The sequence below is a fragment of the Ambystoma mexicanum genome, chromosome 8 (genome assembly GCF_040938575.1).
Source record: "Ambystoma mexicanum isolate Mex_15411 chromosome 8, UKY_AmexF1_1, whole genome shotgun sequence".
Lineage (NCBI taxonomy): Eukaryota > Metazoa > Chordata > Amphibia > Caudata > Ambystomatidae > Ambystoma > Ambystoma mexicanum.
In genome coordinates this window covers 891,735,403-891,743,335 of record NC_090929.1, presented here as the reverse complement: position 1 = coordinate 891,743,335, position 7,933 = coordinate 891,735,403, and the positions used below count along the sequence as shown (strand labels likewise).

Below are 7,933 nucleotides of genomic sequence, written 5' to 3'. Positions count from 1 at the left end.
GGGCAATGCAGAGGGTTTTGAACATAATCCTCGCCGCCACTGGGAGCCAGTGCAGAGATTTCAGTCCTGGAGAGATACAATCCCTGGGCTTGAGGCCAAGGACAAGTCACGCAGTACTGTTTTGGATGAGTTGCAGAGGGCGGAGAGTAGAGGCAGGCAGATTAAGAAAGAGGCTGTTGCAGTAGTCCAGCCTAGAGAGAACCAGACCTCTGGAGACAGTGAGCCTCTGGAGGAAGGAGAGGAAAGGAAGAATACTTCTGAGGAGGTTCAGCTGGTAGTGTGACTTCTTAGAGACGTCAGAGATGTGAGGAGAGAAGGAAAGTTTGGAGTCGAAGATGACCCACAGCTTTTTAGCCTCACAGGTGGGAACAGGAAGACGGCCAACAGAGGCCGGCCAGAGAGTGACAGAGAAGGATGGAGCAGGTGTGCCGATGAGGAGAATCTCAGTCTTACTGGCATTAAGGCAGAGATCATTGGTGGCACATCATTCCTGGATGGCGGACAGATAATCATAGATGAGAGAGGAAGAAGTGGTGGCAGAAAAGAGCCTGAAAATGAGTTGAGGTTCATCCGCATAGCACTGAAATTGGGGCAGAGAGCAGCAATGCGGTGGGCAAGAAGCGTCAGGTATTGGTTGAACAGCCAGGGAGAGAGGTTAGACCCCTGGGGAGTACCACAGGTAGAGATAGATATAGAGGAGAGGAAGGATCCAAGTTGGACCTGGGAGGGTCGATCAGAGAGGAAGGAGGTCAGCCAAGCCAGGGCCTGATTGGTGATACCCAGGTTATCAAGAGACGGTTGAGCAGGATGACATGGTTGACCATGTCAAAGGCAGAAGAGAGATCAAGTGAGATGATCGTCCACACCACACTTAATGCGCCCGACCTCGTCTGATCTCGGAAGCTAAGCAGTGTCGGGCCTAGTTAGTACCTGGATGGGAGACCACCTGGGAATGCCAGGTGCTGCAGTAGGATGGAACTACACTTTTTGGAATTGCAGAATTTCTGGGAAACCATCGAAGGGGTGTTTTGGAGAAAGGTTCTAAAATTACCAAATAATATTCCAATGTCGGCAATTCGTTTTGAACTGGGCATTGTGTCTCTGAAAGCAAGATCTCTGTGGTGGATGATGGCTCTCTTTCGTAGCCTTTTAGTCCCCGCAAGCGAAACTCTCTATGAGGTTTTAGGGAAATTGGTCTCTACTCAGGGAGGCCCTATAGGGAATAAGTATTTGTGCATGTTTAGGGATTTTTGCCATCACACCCTGCTAGATTTGTCCACTGATAAGGACACGCTCGTCAGAAATCCAGAGAAGGTTAAAAGGCTTGTATATGAATATGATTGGATAACTACGACTGAGAAATTCCATAGCTATCCATCCCTTTCTCATTTAAAATACAAGCATAGGAAAAGGGGGTCTCTGTCGTTCATGATAACACAATTCCCGAACCGCTATTATCGCTCCTTACTCCTTGAATTAAGGAGGAACATCCTCCCAACTAAAGAAATAATGAAGAGAAGGAAGCTGATTGAGGATACAAATACTCTATGTAGATTTTGACAAACGAAAGGGAAACCGGAAACCAGCCACCATCTCTTCCTTTAATGTACTGAGCTAAAAGCAAAAAGAAGTATCTATTTGGAGAAACTTGACAAGTGGAGAATTCTACGGGACAATGACTATATATGGGCCAGATGCCTGTCAATTAGTAACACTGTGGACGGATTGACAGTGGCAGGCTTTATTAAATCTTTAGACCTAAACTCAGATATCCCCACCCCCATGGGGAATTCCTAATTTGACTAACTATTGCTACTGTGGAGTTTTGGTAAATTACTATATCTTCTTTCGCTGCAATTTTCTCTCTATTGTTCTCTTCTTACTGTTTTCTTTAGATCATTACCTACCTTCTACATAGGTTTTTGGTTTTAGCTACCTATGTAGTCTACAATAAAACAGCATAGGATGACTCATTTTGGACATGGTTCAGCGGGTATACACTTTGAATTGAGTTTTGAGGCAGTGTGTCTTTTTTAATCTGTTAATTGAGATGGCGATTTTATCTGTGCTACTGATATACTATGTATCTTTGTTGAATGATGAATTTTGCGTACTATGATTGTAAAGGTTCCATTTGTAAACAATACACAATAAATATAAAAAAAAGAAAAAGATGAGGACACAGGGGGTGTTGGAATCAAAGTTGGAGAGCAGGTCTTCATGGATGTTCAGGAGAGCAGTTTCCATGCCTCTGGCAGCTCTGAAGCCAGACTGATGGTCATGGAGACAACCAACATATTCAGAGTGAAGATTAAGCTGGGAGATGGCCAGCTTTTCCAGGAGTTTACCTAGTAAAGGAGTGATGGAGATTGGACGATAGTTAGCCAGGCAGGAAGGGTCAGCAGAGGGTTTCTTAAGAAGAGGGTGCACAAGGGAGTGCTTCGGGGGGAGGGGAAGACTCCAGTGGTGAAGGAGTGGTTGCAGAAGTCAGCCAGAGCAGGAGCCAGGGTGTCAATGTGATCCTTGATGGTTTTGGAGGAACAGGAGTGAACCTGTTTTGACGAGACTTTCATAGATCAGACTCGTCTAGAAACCTTGTCTGAGGAGAACAGGGGAAAGGCCGAGAAGGACGGAGGAGAGGTGGCTGAAGAAGGGCCAGAGGAAGAGCCGGGAGTAGAGGGAGGAAGGGGAGAGGAAGAGAGAGAGGACATGATTTCCTGAGTTTTAGAGATGGAATGAGAAGCCAGGGCCATGCATAGGGCCTGGGAGGAGACAGGAAAGGTAGAGACTGCAGCAGGATTGGCCAGCTCTTTGCAGATTTTAAAGAGTTCGGCCAAGTTGTTTGATGCCGCGGAGACGCAGGCTTGGATGTGGGCTCTCTTCTTGGTGCGGACAGAGAGCCAGTATTGCCTTTGGAGCAGGCGGCAGGCCACTTTGTCAGAAGATGTACCGGAAGCACGCCATTTCCTCTCAGCCATCCTGCACTTGCGTTTAAGGGTGATGAGGTCCGAGTCGTACCAAGAGTTACACTTAGCTTTGGGCTTCAAGAGGATCGTCATGAGAGGGGCAAGAACATCAAGAGTATCAGATATAGCAGAGTGGAGCATGGAAAGGGCGTGAGTCAGCCAAGGGGGAAAGGGGAGGTGAGAATGTGGCAGTGAAAGCCTCAACTGACACACGCTTCATGGGTCGGATAACAGAGAAGGTAGGTGGCTGTGCTGCAGTTGGCTTGGCCTGAGGCGTACAGAGGGTGAGATGGATGGAAAGGAGAAAGTGATCTTTCCAGGAGAGAGGAGTGGTCAGAGGAATCGAAAGGGAAGGTCTGAAGAGATTAGAACATCCAGAGTGTGTCTGAAGAGTGAATCAGGCCAGAGGGGAGAATAGAGAGTGAGAGAGAGTTGCAGAGGTCAAGAAGGAGTCGAGCAGAACGACAGGGAGCATGCAGGTGGATGTTGAAGTCTCGAAGAAGGAGGAGTTGAGTGGTTGAGACGAGGAGGGAAAAGGAGAGGTCCGTCCACTCAGAGAGGAAGGAGGAGATCTGACCCGGTGGCCGATAGATGGTAGCCACAGTAAGGGAATGACTAGGAGAGAGAGCCTGCAGACGAGGCATTCGAAAGAGGAGTAGACCTGCGTAGGAATGACAGAGGCAGGAATCCACTCAGGGAAGATCAGGACTACACCCCTCCGGAAAGGTTGGATCTGGGCGCGGAGAGGATCTTATAGCCATCAGGTAGAAGAGTGTCAAATCTCATGACAGAGCTGGCCGTGAACCATGTCTCGGTGAGATGGAAGACATTGAGGTGAAGTTCCTCCAGGAGGCGGCAGATGTCAGAGGAGTGTTTGACAGCTCACACAGGCATTATGGCATTTAATATGCATTATGGCATTTATAGACCTCACACAGGTCTTCGATACCGTAAAATGACCAAAACTATGGAACAAACTAAAACAGTGGGGCTGTCCCAATGATGTCCTGGAAGTAATAAAAGACCTCTACTCAGGAACTTCAATAAAAGTGAGGATGGATAGATCAGGCCTCCTTTCAAGTGAAATTTCCACCAATAAAGGTCTAAAGCAAGGCTGCCATTTGGCACCTGAACTATTCAACCTATTTATATTGGATCTAAAAGATGCCTTCACAAATATCGGATGCTTTCCAGAAAAAATTGATGAGACTGGTGTAGGATGATTATTGTATGCTGATGACGTCGTGATGGTGGACCAGACGCTAATAGGCTTACATTGCTGGTCCGATAGCACAGCAAGTAGAGCGCTCTCTTTACCATCTTTGCAGAGTCTGCTGACGCAGGTTCGAATCCCGGCAAGGCCAAACTCAGCCTTTCATCCTTCCGAAGTTGATAAATGAGCACCACACACCATGGGTAATAAAAAGCAACGCTCAGATGCCTGAGGGTTTGTAGCGCTATATAAATGCTAAATTACTATTATCATTAAAGGCAAGTAGACGCGTTACAAAAATATGTAGAGGCAAATGGTCTTCTAATAAATCCGAAAAAATCAGGGATTAAGACCTTTTGAGAAGCTACTGGGCGAAGATGTAAACATCTAAAGCATGGTACCTCCTAGGAGAAAAAATCCCAGAGTTGAAGTCATTTACTTACCTTCGAGTTTGTTTGAACACAAGCAAAAGTGATGCCCCAAGACTGAAGTCATTAAGAATCAAAGCTAAAAACCTTGTGGATCAGGGAAGAATACTTCTTAAGAGATTCTGTGGCTTCTCGATAAACCTGTTGGTTTCCTTCTACCGTATGAAGGTCCTACCCATTCTAACTTACAGGGCAGAAACTTCCTTCTCTTTTCAGGCAGAGAATTGGCCAAAGATAGAGGGAATCTTTTGGAAAAGAGTACTCTGGCTCTCAAAAAGTACACCAATGCAGGCGAGCCGAATGGAATGAAGGCCATAGCGGCATGGAAATCTCTCTCCCTCTACAGACAATGTATTGAAGAATCTCTGAGGGTTGGTTTTACGGCATTAAACAATGCTTTAGAAAAGAACAATGAAACTACACTTTTGTAGTGGATATCTATTTGCCAAGTGATCATAATAGATCTGGGGGAATCAGACAAAACCCTGTTGGAGAACCCAGATAAGGTATAAAAATAAATTATATACACAAGATTGGATAACAACTCAGGACAAAAGACAAACCTATGCACTCTGTGGGAAACCTCTCCAGGAAGCAAGAAGTTTAAATTCACTACCAAAATACTTCCAGCTCTTCAAAAATTGGTACTGTAAAGACCAATTTATGAGATTCCGATTGAACTTGTTCCCCAGCAGGGAAATATTGAGTCCGAGAAGTGATAGCAGCAGAGTTGTATCATGCACACTGTGTCATGTAGAAGAGTCGCAAGACTCACTGAAACACCTTGCACTATTTTGTCCTGCGGTAAAGGATGCAAGAACGAAACTTATGAGTGAAGAGATCAACAAGCATGGATCAAAGATTGCCGGAGACTGGTGGAGGGTACTTTTAGCAGGGAACTGAATCCAGATCACCTTGGCACTGGTAAAACTGCTAATGATAATTTTTGAGAGGATTGAAGCTACTAATGGATGAATGACCTTGTTCATACAAACACACTACTATAACGAGAAGGACTGGACGTGAAGTAAAAGAATTGTAGGTTAAAGTGATGAAATGGCAAAAGGTTTTCTGTAATGCATAACCATATAAAGCCCAATTAAAAAAAAAAAAAAAAACTGTTGAGATACAGAAGAATCCAGTATCTGAACTGTATGATCTGATAAGAACAGTTGCCAAGAACATTCTCAGGATATACTATTGAATTGAACACGGTGGAAGACCACCTTATGGGAGAAGGGAGGCATTCTCCTGTGATTCAGTCATAATGGTCATGGAGTTCCCCCCTTCTCACCTGGGTCCGTTCTTTGCGGAGCCTTGGTCGCTGCCATCTTGTGGACGGACCTGGTTTCCGACTCCAGAGTGCGTTCAGTTTCCGGGACGCGGATCCAGGAATCCGGGGAACTAGGAAAGGTGCAACTAGCACACGAGACCAGGAAATAGGAGGAAGGGAAGGGGCAAGGAACAGGTAGATAGACAGGTACAAGGAAACAATACTGCGAGCTATGGGACACACGTTGGATCGCTAGTTTGCAATAGCATTGAGACGTCTAGAGCCGCGGAAGGCGTGGTCTATTAATAGAATACGTTACGTCCAGCACGTGGAGTGAGAAAGGGGTTTCACGCTGGACGACCATGTTGGAAGTATTATGGAGTGCACGCCCCGTTGTGAGAAGGACAAGGGAGTCCAAAAGGGACGTGTTCTGTAGTTCATGACAGCATGCCTCCCCCGAAGACCCTTTCCTCCAGGTTTGCCCGGGTGTATGAGGTGAAATCTTCTGAGCAACCGAGGTGCCTTGATATTAGAAATAGGTTCCCAGGTTCTTTCACTAGGAGGGTATCCTTTCCATTCAACCAGGTATTGAAGCTTGCCCCGTTTATACCTGGAATCGCAAATCCGGGATACCTCATATTCCAGTTGGTTGTCGACCAACAGAGGAGGCGATCTACAGGATTTCCGGGAGGATGGAATGTAGGGTTTCAAAAAGGAGGTATGAAAAACTGGATGAATTTTCTTCCAGAAGTCTGGTAGTTTGATCCGGTATGAGACAGGGTTAATAATTTCCTTGATGGGAAATGGACCATAGTAACGGGGGGCCAATTTGTTTGGTCGTAGATGTCGGGGTAGTAATTTTGATGACAACCATACTTGGTCACCGACTGCATAAGAGGGGCCTGGTCTTCTTTTGGAATCCGCATATCTCTTGGTCTGCGTTCTGGCCTTCTCTAAGTATTTCTTGGCCTCCTGGTGTATGTTGACGAGGGTTTCGATCCAGAAGTCAACAGTAGGTACCGGTGTAGAATGAGGAAGAACAGAGGGTAAAACCGATGGATGGAACACTTGACCACAATAAAAAGGACTGGTTTTGAGCGCTGAATGTTCGGAGTTGTTGTACGCGAATTCAGCAACGGGTATCAGGAGTGACCAGTCATCCTGGACCTTGGTGGCGAAACATCGAAGATACTGTTCCAGGGTCTGATTCGCACATTCTGTGGCTCTGTTGGTTTGGGGGTGATACCCTGAAGAGAGGGCACGTTGAATTCCGAGAACTCGACAGAGATGTTTCCAGAATTGTGAGACGTATTGAGGTCCTCAATCAGATATGATCTTGGAAGGAAGTCCATGCAGGCGGAATATGTGTTCTAGAAAGATTCCAGCTTGTTCGGAGGAGGATGGTAGTTTACTGAGGGGTGTAAAATGAGCCATATGAGTGAACAAGTATATGGTAACCATTATAGTAGTGTATCCTCGAGATGGTGGTAGTTCCACAATGAAGTCTGTAGCGATGAATTCCCATGGCCTAGTTGGCAGTGTTGGTTGCAGTAGAAGACCCGCCGGTCTCTTGTTATCATGATTATTTTGAGCACAGACAACGCAAGCTTGGACGTATCTGCTGTACGTCAGTCTTCATTTTAGGCCACCAGAACTCTCTCTGTATAAGACGGAGGATATTGGTGATGCCACGATGCCCGGAGTGAAGTGCGTCATGACAGAGGTTTATTATTTTCTGTTGTAATTTCTGTGTTGGAATGAGCAGTGCATTGTCCTTGAATAAATATCCTTCCTTGGCTCTTAGATTCCATTGGTCTTTCCTTGACATATCCTTCCATAACTCAGAGGATTGGGTTTGCTCTCGGATTTCTTCCAGGAGGTTGACTGCTTGAGCTACGAAGATCGTGGGGGAAAACATCTTAGGATATGCCTTATCTTCAGTGGTTACGTAGTCAGGACGTCGAGACAAGGCGTCAGCAATCAGGTTATGTGATCCGGGAACATGAGTGATGTGGACTGGTACTGGGCAAAAAAGTAGGCCCAACGCGCCTGA

General features: G+C 46.0%; 1 pseudogene; it reads left to right on the top strand.

Annotated features, from left to right (window-relative positions):
* Positions 1 to 852: 852 nt before the first annotated feature.
* LOC138474775 (5S ribosomal RNA) lies at positions 853 to 969 on the top strand (annotated as a pseudogene).
* The last annotated feature ends 6,964 nt before the right edge of the window (positions 970 to 7,933 follow it).